The sequence below is a fragment of the Erpetoichthys calabaricus genome, chromosome 12 (assembly GCF_900747795.2).
Source record: "Erpetoichthys calabaricus chromosome 12, fErpCal1.3, whole genome shotgun sequence".
NCBI classification, from domain to species: domain Eukaryota; kingdom Metazoa; phylum Chordata; class Cladistia; order Polypteriformes; family Polypteridae; genus Erpetoichthys; species Erpetoichthys calabaricus.
The window spans coordinates 11,506,003-11,523,444 of NC_041405.2; the positions used below are offsets into that span (position 1 = coordinate 11,506,003).

General features: G+C 39.6%; 1 long non-coding RNA gene across 1 annotated transcript in view; it reads right to left on the minus strand.

Annotated features, from left to right (window-relative positions):
- Positions 1-9,229, minus strand: part of LOC114661862 (uncharacterized) — a 19,996-nt gene extending 10,767 nt beyond the window's left edge. The window contains exons 1-2 of the long non-coding RNA XR_003717919.2: positions 8,446-9,229; positions 6,268-6,432 (exon numbers count right to left, since the gene is read on the minus strand). This is a non-coding gene — a long non-coding RNA (uncharacterized LOC114661862). The remainder of the gene's footprint in view (positions 1-6,267; positions 6,433-8,445) is intronic.
- Between the last annotated feature and the right edge of the window lie 8,213 nt (positions 9,230-17,442).

The window sequence follows — 17,442 nt, forward strand, 5'->3', positions numbered from 1 at the left end:
AATTCTATAAAAATGACTATCAGAGAAAACAATCTACTTACGAAAGTGGGAATATCCAGAGCATGGCTTTGTTCTCAAGAATTTGCAGACTTCTGGCCATTGTAATAATTAAATCTGGGTGACCGGTAGTTCAGGATATTGCCACTGCATCATGATGCAACTGCTGCAATGCTCTTGGACTACCTTGATATCCATCCATCCATTTTCCAACCCGCTGAATCCGAACACAGGGTCACGGGGGTCTGCTGGAGCCAATCCCAGCCAACACAGGGCACAAGGCAGGAACCAATCACGGGCAGGGTGCCAACCCACCGCAGGACACACACACAAACACACCCACACACCAAGCACACACGAGGGCCAATTTAGAATCGCCAATCCACCTAACCTGCATGTCTTTGGACTGTGGGAGGAAACCGGAGCGCCCGGAGGAAACCCACGCAGACACGGGGAGAACATGCAAACTCCACGCAGGGAGGACCCGGGAAGCGAATCCAGGTCCCCAGGTCTCCCAACTGCGAGGCAGCAGCGCTACCCACTGCGCCACCGTGCCGCCCTACCTTGATATGATGATGGTAATATTACTGCTTTACCTGTTTTGAATTTGTCTGAACTATTGATATTTGAATTTTGAACGTGATCAATGAGACCTTGCATATGTTCCGTTTTAAGTTTTGCTTGATTCGATTTAATAAAGAAGATTTGATTAGCTTCGACTTTTAGATAAGCATTAATGTAATGTTGCGATAGATGATGCAAATCTCATCTTCGCTTTGATTAGCTTCGACTTTTAGATAAGCATTAATGTAATGTTGCGATAGATGATGCAAATCTTTCTTCTTCGCTTAGTCGTTGCTTACTTTCCTTATTATCAGAATTTGCACGTAGATTATTATTTGGGTCTCTTTTCGACACGCTGCTTTTTTTCCTTCACTTAGTCGTTTTTGAACTTCTATCCAACAACAGAGGTTAGATGACCGTGATCTTGTTTGCAAATGGTTCTAAGTGTGGAAGAATAATTTAGGGTATAACAGCACTCATCTTAAAGAAATAGCATAAAGGGTTAATTAATGTGGGAAACCAAATAAAAGTCAAGTGAACAACAAAATGTTGGTTTAGGAAAAATACTGAGCTGGTCAAGTAAATAAAGAATGTACCAGAAGAAAGGTTAATGCAATATACAAAATATACTGAAGGATGACCAAGAGATGACTTAGTCATATGTCCTATAAACTAGAATGGACAGTTGTTATATGCACAGAAATTTCAAGGGTGGTGTCTCAGCTCAAAAGGTATAAGAAGAACCAGAATATAATAGACTTATTTTATATACAGTGGGGCAAAAAAGTATTTAGTCAGCCACCAATTGTGCAAGTTCTCCCACTTAAAAAGATGAGAGAGGCCTGTAATTTTCATCATAAGTATACCTCAACTATGAGAGACAAAATGAGAAAAAAAAATCCAGAAAATCACATTGTCTGATTTTTAAAGAATTTATTTGCAAATTATGGTGGAAAATAAGTATTTGGTCACCTACAAACAAGCAAGATTTCTGGCTCTCACAGACCCGTAATTTCTTCTGTAAGAGGCTCCTCTGTCCTCCACTCGTCACCTGTATTAATGGCACCTGTTTGAACTCGTTATCAATATAAAAGACACCTGTCCACAACCTCAAACAGTCACACTCCGAACTCCACTATGGCCAAGACCAAAGAGCTGTCAAACGACACCAGAAACAAAATTGTAGACCTGCACCAGGCTGGGAAGACTGAATCTGCAATAGGTAAGCAGCTTGGTGTGAAGAAATCAACTGTGGGAGCAATTATTAGAAAATGGAAGACATACAAGACCACTGATAATCTCCCTCGATCTGGGGCTCCACGCAAGATCTCACCCCGTGGGGTCAAAATGATCACAAGAACGGTGAGCAAAAATCCCAGAACCACACGGGGGGACCTAGTGAATGACCTGCAGAGAGCTGGGACCAAAGTAACAAAGGCTACCATCAGTAACACACTACGCCGCCAGGGACTCAAATCCTGCAGTGCCAGACGTGTCCCCCTGCTTAAACCAGTACATGTGCAGGCCCGTCTGAAGTTTGCTAGAGAGCATTTGGATGATCCAGAAGAGGAATGAAACTAAAATAGAACTTTTTGGTAAAAACTCTACTCGTCGTGTTTGGAGGAGAAAGAATGCTGAGTTGCATCCAAAGAACACCATACCTACTGTAAAGCATGGGGGTGGAAACATCATGCTTTGAGGCTGTTTTTCTGCAAAGGGACCAGGACGACTGATCTGTGTAAAAGAAACACGGAAAGAATGAATGGGGCCATGTATTATCAGATGTTGAGTGAAAACTTCCTTCCATTAGCAAGGGCATTGAAGATGAAACGTGGCTGGGTCTTTCAGCATGACAATGATCCCAAACACACCGCCCGGGTAACGAAGGAGTGGCTTCGTAAGAAGCATTTCAAGGTCCTGGAGTGGCCTAGCCAGTCTCCAGATCTCAACCCCATAGAAAATCTTTGGAGGGAGTTGAAAGTCTGTGTTGCCCAGCGACAGCCCCAAAACATCACTGCTCTAGAGGAGATCTGCATGGAGTAATGAGCTAAAATACCAGCAACAGTGTGTGAATAACTTGTGAAGACTTACAGAAAACGTTTGACCTCTGTCATTGCCAACAAAGGGTATATCACAAAGTATTGAGATGAACTTTTGTTATTGACCAAATACTTTTTTTCCACCATAATTTGCAAATAAATTCTTCAAAAATCAGACAATGTGATTTTCTGGATTTTTTTTCTCATTTTGTCTCTCATAGTTGAGGTATACCTATGATGAAAATTTCAGGCCTCTCTCATCTTTTTAAGTGGGAGAACTTGCACAATTGGTGGCTGACTAAATACTTTTTTGCCCCACTGTTCATCATTTGAGTGTAAATCAATGAACCAACCAGAGTAAAATGTATGCATTGATTGACACTGTATGTAAATTCAACAGTTTATATGGAACCTCTATCCTTTGTTTCTCTAACCATTCTGATCATTCTGACCATGCTGTAACAGACTGCTTTTGAAGAATACCAAGGAGTAATTAAAAAAATTACAATTAACAGCTTTTCTGCAGCCTGATTACTGAATTGTCCTGTCGGAGGACATACATTTCTTTAATAAGACGTTAAATTTCGACCACATTTGTAGGGTCTTCTGAGAGTTTAGATGACCGTGATCTTGTTTGAAAATGTTTGTAAGTAGGGCGGGACTTGCTTCCAAAGGATGTCAGTATGACGTGACTTAACCGTGACACTGAATGTGAAAGTGTCTCTCTGAAGTGTCTTTCTGTCTCTCTTCAAAAGATCACATCTCGTTCTAAGTTTTTTTTTTTCTTATAATAGAGATATATATATATATATATATATATATATATATATTTTACACACACACAATATTTGAATTCCAAAATGGCCCCTGCGAGAGTGTGAAAGTAAGTGTATATTTAAGTGGGCCTTGGAACAGCTGGGCTCCCGGTCCCATCCTGTATCTAGCCATATCTCACAAAAACACACTTTAGAATTTTCAAAAAAACCCAGTCAGAATCATTGCATCATCTGCTATGACATCAAATACAGATTAGTTTAACATTTCAAATTAAACTAGAGAGAGGTTAAATTGTTTGTTTTGAATATTTTATTCTTTTAACTCATCTAGCTGCTACTAACGGCTAACAAATCCCGAAGTTGTGAAACAGCAGCCGAGTTGCATGAGCGGCACAAGCAAAAGCACTGTGAAATCAACTCACTTCTCCTGCTACCTAACACTCTGCCAACTAAGTTTATTGCAAAATATTAACAAAGCAATTAAGGAAAGCAAAAAGTCGCTTATCTAGGAATGATTGAAAGCAGATGTGCAAGCATAGCTGTGTAAGCACACCAACAATTTTAACTAGGCATTTCAAAATAGATTTTAACTCTCCATCAAATACTACTTTAATAAAAAAAATGTTTAAGACATTTAAACAATTACCCATAAACCACAACCAACAACTAAAAATTTTTTATTCATAGACACCAAGAATCCAACTCAATTTATGTAAAAACTATATTGATTAATGTACTATTTCAGGGAACTCAAATTTATTTGGACTCCTTTTAATAATGTGAGTGTAAATACTATTAAAATATGTATTTTACTAATACATGCAATTACACTGAATATAACAAACGCATTGTTACAAAAATATTTCTTAAACAAAAATGTAACGTCTGTCTTTGAGTAAGCAAATAAAAAAATGACGTATTTTAACTTTCAAAAAAGTTCAAGTGCCCAAATGCATCTGAATATTGAAAAAAAATGCACATTTTCTAACTTGTTTATTTGTAGGTACAATGAAAACTGGAATAAGAACACTGAAAGCTTAAAATCAACCTGCTACTCCATAAGATTTTTGTGCATGTGAAGGGAAAATGCCTTGGCTGTTACCAAAGGTAAACTAGTTATTCACATTTTTAAGTGCGAGTTAAACATAGTGACAAACAATAAAATGAATGCAAATCAAAGTAAGAGTATTAAAACACAAAAAGAAAACCAAAACAGTACTCTTTTCCAAATAATTTGCTTTTGCAAATCAGACACTTCATGCCCACTTTAACTTTCAGTGTCTTGCATCAATGAACACAACTAAACAGCAGTAGCCATCATGTAAATTACAATATAAAAATTTTAAGTATACAGACTGCTCTCAGTTTATGGCAATTCGGCAAATATAAAACTACCTAATAAAACCCAAATTTTTCTTTTCAACTAAATTTCAATTAATTTTCATCCAACGGCTTTCATTTTTTTCATGTTTTGATGCAGATGAATATATTGAGGCTGCCACTAACTTTGAAAAATATTATTGCACCCTGCTGAATCTCTTGCTTTTTTTCAATAATTTTCTTTTTCATGCACGCGTCACTGAATGTAACTGGCAGCATGCAAAGCCATTCAGTAAGCTCTGCCACAGTTAAGCCGTTTGTACATCAGTTAGCCGTTTATCTAAGCAGCAGAAGCCATAGTTTGTAAATCCCAGCTGATCGAGTACTCGTCCTAGCCATGACATCTCCGGGAGTACAACTGCTGGGAGGGGTAAGTGATACTCTGCCAAGGGATCAATGATCAGCATGCATTGTCTTTTTCTGCCACCATTATGCACCTTCTAACTCAATGTTGTATACAGTGCCATTATCAGAAACTGTAGAATGTTCAAACATAAAAGGTCAAAATGTACATGCCCATAGTTAATTTGAAATTATGCATGTTTTGTTAATTAAAATGCATTACACTTCAGTTTTACTGTATTTTACTTTAATTTCTATTAATGGACATTCTCAGTGCAAGGACTAATTGGCACATGGAGTCGGGTTACAAAAATCAGCAAGAAAATGAGTTAGTAACCAGAGAGCTACCCATAGTTGAGTGTCACTCTCTTCCACTGTTAGCCATTTTATCAGTCATTCATCTCTGGTTACTGTCACAATTATGACATCAAGTTTCAGTGCAAAGCAGAAATATGTACACTGTTCCAATTTTTCATCATTGTAACCTTATGGGGTTAGAGAGTAGATGGAAGAAGATGCCAAAGTTACACCGTGAAAAGCAAAACATTCTGGGACAATAAGGGAATATGAATTACTTTGTTATATATTAATAAAATATGCTCTAGGGGGAAAGACGAATATCAGACTAAAGTACAGCCTATGAAAGGTTACAGACTGGCCAAGAAAGTGCCCAGATTTAACCCTAGTTGAGAAGGCATTTCACCTATTGAAGAGGAAACTAAAGTCAAAGCCATTAATCAAGCACCAACTGATAGGCTTGGCAGAGCATGCCAAATGAAGTCATCAAGTGTCTGATGATATCAATAGGTTACCGACTTGGGGAAGTTATTATGTTGAAGGGGAATGTGACCAAACACTACTTTTAACCAACTTTATTTTGCTTGATTATTGTGTCCAAATACTTCTATTCAGCTACAACTGGGGGACTAAACACAAACAAATGCAAGTTTTCTAATATTGTTTATGCTATATGTAGAACACTGCCCAGAAATAAAAATCACACATTCTGTACTTTAGTCACACAATGATCTTTTCAGCTAGAATACATATTTTATGAATACATAACAAAACTAAGTCATATTACCTCACCACCCCAGTATTTGTGCATCTCACTTTCTATAAGTAGGCAGTTGCAACAATTCAATATTTACAAACTGAAGCATTAATACCTTTTGATAAACTTGCTGGGCATTGTATCTTGTAAAGGTCAGGATAGGATCAGGTCACCGTTCCTCTTGTGAGTTGTCAGTAAAGTCACCCAGCCTTCAAATAGGTCAGATGATGGCTTTCAAGGTCAGGGTCAGTTCGTAACTTAAAACATCTTCATGACAAAGCTGTTTAAAAACAAAAAAGAAAGAACATAATGCCAATTTCATAATTTGTAATACGTTTCCTGTAAAATTAAACGATAGTATAACTAGGAATGCAGTAACAGAAGATATATTAAAAGTCAAGTCACTGACAAAAAAAGGGGGTTGACGAACGACATAATTTAAATGTTGTTCAATTCAGTCGATAGTTTAGGATAGAATGCTTTCTTATTTTGTAACGAACAATTTAAACGACAACAGGATATGGCAGAAATGTCCGGAACATTTTTCCGATGGTTTGTTTCTCAACGAACTGGGATTTCATAAATCCTCAACGCAAAACTCCACGATAAGCTTCATTTTCACGCTGGTACGGACAAAACAAGACATTTAATTGCCTTGGTTAACAAGTGCGATTTATCTTAATCGTCTGTGTTAGATTCGAATGCGGCGCGGGTTTTTATGTGAAGCTTACTAACTAAGCCCACTTCGCGTACCCCGGAGCAATTGAAGGATTGTTTATAAATTCAGCCGTTCAAATATTTGAGACCTAAACAAGAGTACATTCCTGACGAAAAACAGGGCACCTGGTCACAATTAACTAAACCATCAAGGCGTAGACATGATGCAGATACCATGAAGCTAATAGACGATGCTGGAGAATACAGAATAACTCCAAACAGGATACGATCCGAGAAGATGCACAGTTTGCGAAGGACACAAGTTAGGACAGGCAATAAACATATAAAATGAAACAAAGCACGAGGCGTTGTAGGATTTTAACACGTAGAGAAAGTTTCAAAACAGCGTTTAGTTCATATCTTACGAGGAGAGCAATTGTCCATTAATTCCGAGTAAAGCAAAAAATGACTTACGTAGGACCCGTTTTTCACTGGCTAAAATTGGGACCCGTTTTTCACTGGCTAAAATTGGGACCCGTTTTTCACTGGCTAAAATTGGTCACATGATGGGTTGCAAAGTATACCGGGAAAAATAACATGGCGACAAGATCCGGAGCTTGTCACCATAGCTACCCAGTCTGCGGGCGCATACGCACAAACCATAGCTGCAGAACAGTCAAGCACACAACCGGAAAGTAGCCGAATACAGTTGGGTAGAATGGGTGTCTCTTTTGGCCAGTACTCCCTTTCTTTTTATCTTCTTACACTATTTTGTATACTGTGAAATTTATATCATCTATAAGAGTTTTGCATTGTATCGTGTATCATTTGGTATATAAAAAAAAAGCGTAGAATGGGTGTCGGGAAGTGAGCGAGATCTAACTCAACGCAGAGTAAAGCTGGCCCTATTGGAGCAAACATCCATAGGCAGGAGACAGTTCAACGTAGCGCGATGCTGCCGAAAACGACAAATCCCCACCAGCTAACAGGCCAAAGTCTTACGTCCCCTTCTGGGTTTCCTGGACCGAGAACGGTTTGCCGGCAGCAGCGGGAGAAAACTAACCGGGAGTAGTCTCACCTAGACTTTCTCGTATACTCAGATATGGGGATGAATATTTGAGGAGTAAACCGCAAGACAATGATTTTTGTATTATGTACACTAAAGGACCATCGACAACAAATAAAATATATATATTTAACAACAATTATTATAAAGTTGAATAAAACGGATTCTGCAGCTGCATGAATGAACAAGTATGTGTTCAGGTAAAGTACCACTTCCGGTTGATGGATTTGTCCTAAAAGTTGATAGAAATCTGTTTTGTACCTAATACGTGTATGCAAAATTTGGTTGACCGAAGTGAAAACCTACTCAAGTTATCGCGTTTACACACACACACAGACATACTTTAAAAACTAAATAGTATTTTCAGACTCCGGGAGGTCTAAAACGTCGAGATTTGAGATTTATCAAGATTCCACGCATTCTTGTCTCTTCAGTAAACGACAGCCTATCTACAAAACTCGTCATATGAATTATCTTTATTTAAAATTGCATTTCAACTTGTATAACACCAATTCAAAACATTCTGCTACCTTCAAAATACTTTTTTTTTTTTTTTTTCTTCTTACTTACTATCATCCGCACGGCTTTTGACTCCTACTACCATTCTCCTTGTGCTTTAAATCCCACGAGTGTTTGTCTTCGTTCATTCAAATTCATCATATGATCCAACAAGCTCCGCCTTCGGATTAAACGAGGGGCACTCCGACGATCTACAGAATGGGAGTAGGCCTACTAAAAAAATGCCGCCCATTTGGGTATTATCATATGGTGCCCTCGCTCCAAAACTGTCATCATTCCGAGTTTTATTATATTGCAAGAGATTTTAATCTGCTATGAATTGTTGAATTTCATCAGTCGATCATTTGTTCACAAACATGGCTTTCCTTTCTTTTTTGCCTCGGATTTTCCTCCTCATACCAGTTCTTTTCTTTGCTTCTTGTGAAGATACATTATTTCTCAAAATGATCGCCAATCCTGGTACATTTGCTCTTACGTATATCGGTTGGTTCATTTTTTCTAAAGAACTTCGCCTACATTAATGGAGGAACTGAGCGTTGCGTCGTGTCCTTTCTCCTTTTAGTTTTTTGCCATATCCTCGGGCGTATGCGCAAAACGTTTAGTGTTGCGACACTGCGCGTTGAACACTCGCCCGCTTTCTCAGCTGTCTCGCTCAAAAAAAAAAAAACAGAGTAGCGACAGTAAGTTGATCCTTTTTTCGGTGGTGGTGTTCTGAGTAGCATTTATATTCGGTTGTGTGGAGGTTAGTGATGGGCCGCTCGATACTCAGGTTTCGACACTGTGTCGAGCTTTCGAAGCACTGGAGATCGAAGCGCCGCTTCGAGGCTTGCTTCAAATGCGCCCGTCACGTGATTTTGAGTCACGCTTGCGTAATGACGTCATTGATATCTGCGCAGTCAGCAGTCGATTTGGTAATTCACTAGTCTGTTAAAGTGCTTTGGCTCAAAGCGTAAAAGCAGTTGTTCTTGCTACAGCGATAAGGTTCGCTAACCCGAGATCAAATCGTAATTTAGGCTCGCATATGTTGAAATAAGGATTTTGTATAAAACAGTTAAGTAGTACTTGTCTGAAAGTTAACAAATATATTTTGGAGACATTATGAACGATTTACATGGGGCACCTTTTTCCTAGGTGTGGAATCGTGTCCACCTAGAATCTGTAACAAATTAATGAGCATATTTTGCGTAAGGTAGCACGTATTATAACAATCCAGAATCTACTCTACGCCATGTCGATCATATCAGAGAGGCTAAGAAACGCTTCACTAAAGCCGACGTGGTCATTACACCAGTATATGCGCAAGACACTATCATTAAACGTTTTTACTATTCAGTGATTCCCAGATCTGTAGCTGATTTGTATTACTGATTTCCAAAAAGCAATGTGTGTAAAAGCGTGTGCTGCATAACTAATCACAACTGTCTTCTGCAATTTTAGGAAAGTTTCGGGAGTTCTGCGTTAATGAGACAAAAACGTTGTAAAGAAACTTTGCGAATTCATCCAGAGGTGAACATAAAGATCACTCAAGTACTGACAAGAAGGAGCAGCTGGATAAGCACATCTGGAGCCAAACTTTCAAAAAAGCACCTGACTTTGTCAGCAACATCCTTTCCTTCTGAATGCATCTTATCAAAGGCTGCGCCGGGGGGTAAATAAGTAATCTTCCGAACTGCAGCACAACGGAGTAAGTCATTGATGTAAATAAAAATATTGAAAGACTAAGCTTTTGTCGTTTCTGTATTCTTAAACCATCTTCCAGTCCCACAATCCCCCGCAGTCACTGTCACATTTAACGTTCCCTGCTCCTCACCTGTCGTGTCACCCAAAGCATCAACACTCAGTTTCATTCAAGGCTTTACCATCCTTCCTTTCATAGACATAAAATAAGACACACATTCCCTCTACATACGTGTCCAATAATAATAGTAAACTGGCAGGAACGAGAAAAAGCACAAGATGGGAATATTCATGACAAGAGCCTCGGCATCAGGGTGAGGATATGCCTTGTCACCCATTACGTGAGCTCGTCTGCCACCCTTCAGTTGCACTGGCACACCTTACACTCTGGGGCAATTGCAATGGAGAATACCGACAATGTACACCTTCAGAAGTGGAATAAATCGACTGTATAAGTAGAACATTTCAGATAAACTATGAATTTTCTTAATCATAAACAATGCAACATAACTATTACATGTGTTGTTACTTTTTATTTATTCTCACCAAACGTTACATATCTACATGGGAAATGAACGTGGGTAATATGTTTATAATCATTCTCACTAAAATACACTGTCAAAATATATTAATGAGCAAACTGAGACACATTGGCCTTTAGGAAATATAAAAAAGCGTATGCGCTGCCATTTAGGACAGAATGCATTGTTAACATCATGCACTCTCTACTGATGCGATGTCACAAAAAAAAGAAACAGCACAGTCCGTGCAAACTCATCGCCTCCTTGGTTTTTGACCTTATGATTGTCAACATCAAATCAATAAAGTCATTTTAAGAAGATGACAAGTCTGCTATAGTCAGTTCAATGAACGCTCCTTTTAAAAAAATTGCTTATACCGAATATAAATCAGAATCTCAATGATGCGGGACTCGCGAGTAGTAACGAATAATATATGACACTGAGAAATTGTAATCCCTAATAACGGGAACAAGTAAAAACTACGACTTCCTAAAATGGACACTGTAAATGTAGGCATTTCAATAAATAATTTAGGAGACTTGTGTGTGCATTTCAATATCAATTTAAGAACTACGTAGGCTACATGTTGTACTATAAACGCAGCACTTAACAGTAAATAGTCTAACAGGACAATGACTGACTGAAACGAAGATGCTGCGCCGCTACAATAAAGGTTCACACTGTCATTCTGCATGTTTAGAAGGCGCTGATTGGCTGAAACTGTTTATAGCGAATTGTCTTAAATTGGTAGTGCCGTATAGCGATCAGAAACGAAAAGACACATTTAGGCATGCTGCACAGTAGTTTGTTTTTCTACAATACAAATTCAGTACGACACCAGGGTCTCCAAACACACAAATATGAAGCTTATTACGTTTTACAGTGAAACTCTTTACATACACAATATAATTAGGGACGTGTGCCCCCTGCCCGTCTATGGCGGCCCAATCTTCCCTCGACAGCTCGATTCGCTCGCTATCCGTCCAAGCTGAAAATATTGTTAAATGGAGGAATTGAAAAAAACCTTTATCAAGTGGAGGATCGACGACGCGAACCGCTGGTGTTTTTACCGAGAGACAGTTGCGATACCATTGAGCCACCTAATCAGGATAATCAACGAGCTTCGCACAACTGAACTACTACTACTGTTCTTACTGCGGCGGATGCGGAAATATGTTGCTTGACATATGCACGTTAAATTGGTTTAATTGACACGAGAGTATCATTGTTGTATTCTCCTAATGAAGACAAAAAAATTATATTTATAGATGTATACTATATGACGTACGGTTTTGAACAAAATTAAGTGTTCCATAAAAAGGTTGCACGATTTACCTAATCTTTTTATATATATAAAGTTGATATATGACAATATATCTTTGACACTATGTATCAGACAAAGGAAATCACAGCAATCCACAAGAACAATAATTACTTCTCAGCAACTACCTGAATTGTAGTTTAACTATATTAAGTGAAGTGTGTAATGTCAATACGAATTACAAAATATAACTAGAGAGTTAAGTGTCAGATAGACTCTCAGAATATAGAGGTCAATGCCTTTGAGTGTGCTGAGGCTTCACAAAGATTCAGTAACCAGTGACCATGTCTGCTCCAGACTTCGAAGCCCTATCATGATCCAATCTCAGTACTACGCATGTCTGAAGCTTCAGAGCTCCGTCATGAGCTCAGTACTACGCATGTCTGAAGCTTCAGAGCTCCGTCATGAGCTCAGTACTACGCATGTCTGAGGCTTCAAATCCCCGTTTGAAGCCCGTCATGACGCAATCTCAGTAGTACTACGCATGTCTGAGGCTTCAAATCTGCTCGACGCTTCGAAGCCTCAGTTACCCCAGTGCGCATGTCTGAGGCTTCAAATCTGCTCGACGCTTCGACGCCTCAGTTACCCCAGTGCGCATGTCTGAGGCTTCAAATCTGCTCGACGCTTCGAAGCCTCAGTTACCCCAGTGCGCATGTCTGAGGCTTCAAATCTGCTCGACGCTTCGAAGCCTCAGTTACCCCAGTGCGCATGTCTGAGGCTTCAAATCTGCTCGACGCTTCGAAGCCTCAGTTACCCCAGTGCGCATGTCTGAGGCTTCAAATCTGCTCGACGCTTCGAAGCCTCAGTTAACCTAGTGTGCATGGCAGAGGCTTCGGAGTCGCGTCACGATCTCAGTACTCAGCATGTCTGAGGCTTCAGCACCCCATCAGGATGCAATCTCAGTACTACGCATGTCTGCTCAGTGTATCGAACCGCAATGCATGGGGGCGGGACATTTCCACTCCTCATGTCAGCTTACTGCTTCGACCCGAGAGTTAGGAAATTATATTAATTACATTACACTGCATATTCCACCACCAGGTTACAAAATTTCAACAGAGTTGTGATTGGTGAAACAAATCTTTCTGGATCATCAACACAACTGAAATTATTGTGCAGTAGATTACTTAGTGTCAAAATATAAAATGACAAATTTTGCATATTAAAATGCTGACTATTAGAATGCATAAGAACAGCTGTACTAATATGGTTCAAAACACTTCCTTCACCATAATACTCTGGCTGTTCTCATAAATATTCCAGTCTCTGTGCTGCACTGCCTCACTTCTATAGTGAACAGTGTTATGCGTGTATTCACTGAATATAGAAATCAACATATATATATAAAATCCGCGATATAGAAAGACCATATAAATAAACATTTTTATAGTTTAAGCCTTAAAAATACCCATCCCACATGCTTTAAACACATGTAAACTTATAAAACACACTTTGTTAACACATATGATATGTGGATGTCGGGCTAAGGATATGAGTAACATCTCACTATTATGAAACATCTTAACTTCACGCAAGACAAGACAGTGAGACAGGAAAATTGGTGATGTACAGGCTTTTAAATTATTGACAGGCAGAGCGACAAGCAGCACAAAGTCCACTTCTCCTTAGCGTTCATTCAGCTCCCCACCCCCTTGACAATGGGAACTGCGCCTCCGGGGAGGGGGGTTTGAGCGAACGTGCGTTCAGCAAAACCCGCCAAACACACACTCCTCCTCCTTCCGAATGCGCAGAGCGACAAGCAGGCATTTTGGCAGAAGCAGCACAAAGTCCATTTCTGCTCAGCGTGAGTTCATCTGCCCCCCTTCACAAAGCGAGTGCAGACACATTGACGTCTGATCGCTGCGTGCAGTGTGCAGTGTTGGTCTGAGGTGTTTAAGAATGTAGAAAGTGTTTAAGAGCATAGGAAGTGTTTATAAGAGAGTGGGAAGGGTTTATAAAGCCTTAAAATATGTATAAATAATAAAATAAATATAGGTCGCTACTTCACGGATTTTCACCTATCGCGGGGGGCTCTGGAACGTAACCCCCGCAATAGGTGAGGGATTACTGTATATTTGCAGCTGGAGATCCACAAAGGGAGAAAAAATGTATCATGTATCATAAAGTAGTTTTTATTCCTGAGCTTTCAACCCCTGCCAGGGGTCTTCATCAGAGGATAATGCTTAGACTTGCAAGAATCAAACGCAATATATAGCAAAACATTATGTGGATGGGGGGTGGCTAAATCAGTGTGATGGGGTGGGGGGTATTGGGTGTACAGTTTATTTATTATGAACATGTTCTCCTTAAGTTTACATATGCTGGATTTACGTCCAAGTGTCTGTTGATGGCGTTCTCATTTGATAGCCAAGATTCGGCCAACTCTCTGCCACTTTTAGTACTAGCCTTAAATTTGACTTGTCCCAGTTAAATGAATGTCCTGTTGATTTAGTATGCGTGTAGATCAATGAAAGTGAGTCCTTTCTTCTGACGGCGTTGCGATGTTCCTCTATACGTGTTGCGATTCTTTTTGAAGTTTGTCCTATGTATACTGCTGAGCAAGAACTGCGTGGAATACTATAAACTGCGTTTCGTGTTTCTGCTATCGATTTCTTGTTTTTAACATTAAAGAGGACCGTGCGCAGATTGTTCGTGGGTTTGTGTGCTATTCTGACGCCTGACTTGGCCAGGATGCCCGCTGTACCTTCTGACACATTGTGGTGATAAGGGAGTGAGTGCCAGGTGGGGTGGGGGTTCTGATTCAGTTCAATTGTTTGCTGAGTTTTTTGGCGTCTTCTGTGTAAGCTCCGATTAATGAATGTTTTTGAGTATCCGTTTGAAGTTAAAAGATGGAAGAGATAACGTCTCTCATTCATTTTTGTTTCCTTCGTATTACAGTGGGTGTGGACTCTTCTGAATAGAGTTTTAACACAGCTCCGTTTATGAGATACCGGGTGGTTGCTGGTGAAGTGTAATATCTTGTTTGATATTCTATATGTTCTATTTACTGTGTTATATGTTGTTTTTATACTGTTTGCTACGATATCACTGTTTCTGTCCCTTCTCATAAATATTCCTTTTCTTCCTCAGGTTCATTATTACTGCTATAATTACTGCATTAATGTTCAATATGTCTGTCAGTCAGTCAGTCATTGTCTAACCTGCTATATCTAAACACAGGGTCACGGGGGTCTGCTGGAGCCAATCCCAGCCAGCACAGAGCGCAAGGCAGGAACAAATCCCCGGCAGCATGCCAGCCCACCGCAGGACACACACATACACCAAGCACACACTAGGGACATGTTAGGATCTCCAATGCACCTAACCTGCATGTCTTTGGACTGTGGGAAGAAACCGGAGCACCCGAAGGAAACCCACGCACACACGGGGAGAACATGCAAACACCACGCAGGGAGGAGCCGGGAAATTAACCCGGGTCTCCTTACTGTGAAGCAGCAGTGTGATAAAGATGTATCTAATGAAAATATGTGTCTTGTTTCATGTGTATGATGAAATGGTAGATCTAGCTAACGTAGTTTCATTAGTTGTATTAGCTATATTATGTTACAATATGTAAACTGCAGGTCTTGTACTTTGAACGTTAGGTGATATACGTGTATCAAGTCTTATTTGCGCATGCTTCGAGATAAATGATTAGTATGGGCTGCTCTTACGGTAAACAAGAATAAATGTTTCTGGCAAAGACAGATTTTTTTTGAAATTACTATAAATATGGATAGCTGCCTGCTCTTTGTTTCCAGTGCATTAGTAGATCTTCATGTCGGCGTCTGTATCAATCGATGAAGAGTCTACAGCGTCGTCATTAACACTAGAATTGCCAGAGCCTACGAAAAAACTCGTATATCCTGCCCACCTTAAATCGCTTCTTAAATCCGTTCACACCTCTCCGCCAGCATCCTTTGTCCTCTAAATGTGCTGATAAAAGACAAGCTGCCAGCAGCCGGCTATTCCATCCCCCCACCGACTTAGAACGTGAGCGAAGTTTTCCCAGCTCACGTCTTGATTGATTATGTGGGAGTGAAGTGGAGTTTTACTTTATTCTAAAGTAATCTGTGTAAACACATTGTTAAAACAGAAACTTTTTCATATTTTAGTAATAAATGTTACAAAACGTAGTAGGCATAAACTATAGAATATATAAAGCCCGAGTTCCAAAGATCAAATAAACACTTTCACAAAAGCTTCAAGAATGATTCAACAGCTTCCGTGGCGTAGCGCGCTAAGATATGCCTCTTGGTGTAGAGCAGCTTTTCCTTGCCTCACAGACCTCAGTTCGATTCCCCGCTGGGGATGAAGTGTTGCTTTTTTTTCTTTTCTTTTTAACCTCAAACGGACATAAAATTTATACATTGGTATGCACTGTCAGTTACTGAGATCGTTATATTTTCATGTGGGATGCTCCTTTTAAAATATTTTTTTAACAATTGAGACTGCAATTAACAGGAACAATTGTCCTTATAACTTATTTTTAAGATCCATAACACACAGACAGACAGAGCACTGCGTAATAGAGAGACAGACAGGCAGAGAAGTCACTAGATATATAAATAAACAGGGAGGCCACGTGTACTGAAAGAAAAAAAGAACATGTGCGTTGTCCCAGCTGCACTGAATAAGCGCAGGCGCTCTAACATCACCCCTCCCCCGATCTTACTTAGAGAGTCAGGGACAACGCACATGTTCTTTTTTTCTTTCAGTACACGTGGCCTCCCTGTTTATTTATATATCTAGTGACTTCTCTGCCTGTCTGTCTCTCTATTACGCAGTGCTCTGTCTGTCTGTGTGTTATGGATCTTAAAAATAAGTTATAAGGACAATTGTTCCTGTTAATTGCAGTCTCAATTGTTAAAAAAATATTTTAAAAGGAGCATCCCACATGAAAATATAACGATCTCAGTAACTGACAGTGCATACCAATGTATAAATTTTATGTCCGTTTGAGGTTAAAAAGAAAAGAAAAAAAAGCAACACTTCATCCCCAGCGGGGAATCGAACTGAGGTCTGTGAGGCAAGGAAAAGCTGCTCTACACTAAGAGGCATATCTTAGCGCGCTACGCCACGGAAGCTGTTGAATCATTCTTGAAGCTTTTGTGAAAGTGTTTATTTGATCTTTGGAACTCGGGCTTTATATATTCTATAGTTTATGCCTACTACATTTTGTAACATTTATTACTAAAATATGAAAAAGTTTCTGTTTTAACAATGTGTTTACACAGATTACTTTAGAATAATGATCTCTCATTTCCACTGTAAAACTCCACTTCACTCCCACATAATCAATCAAGACGTGAGCTGGGAAAACTTCGCTCACGTTCTAAGTCGGTGGGGGGATGGAATAGCCGGCTGCTGGCAGCTTGTCTTTTATCAGCACATTTAGAGGACAAAGGATGCTGGCGGAGAGGTGTGAACGGATTTAAGAAGCGATTTAAGGTGGGCAGGATATACGAGTTTTTTCGTAGGCTCTGGCAATTCTAGTGTTAACAAGGCTAACATGGGGTGAAGTAATTG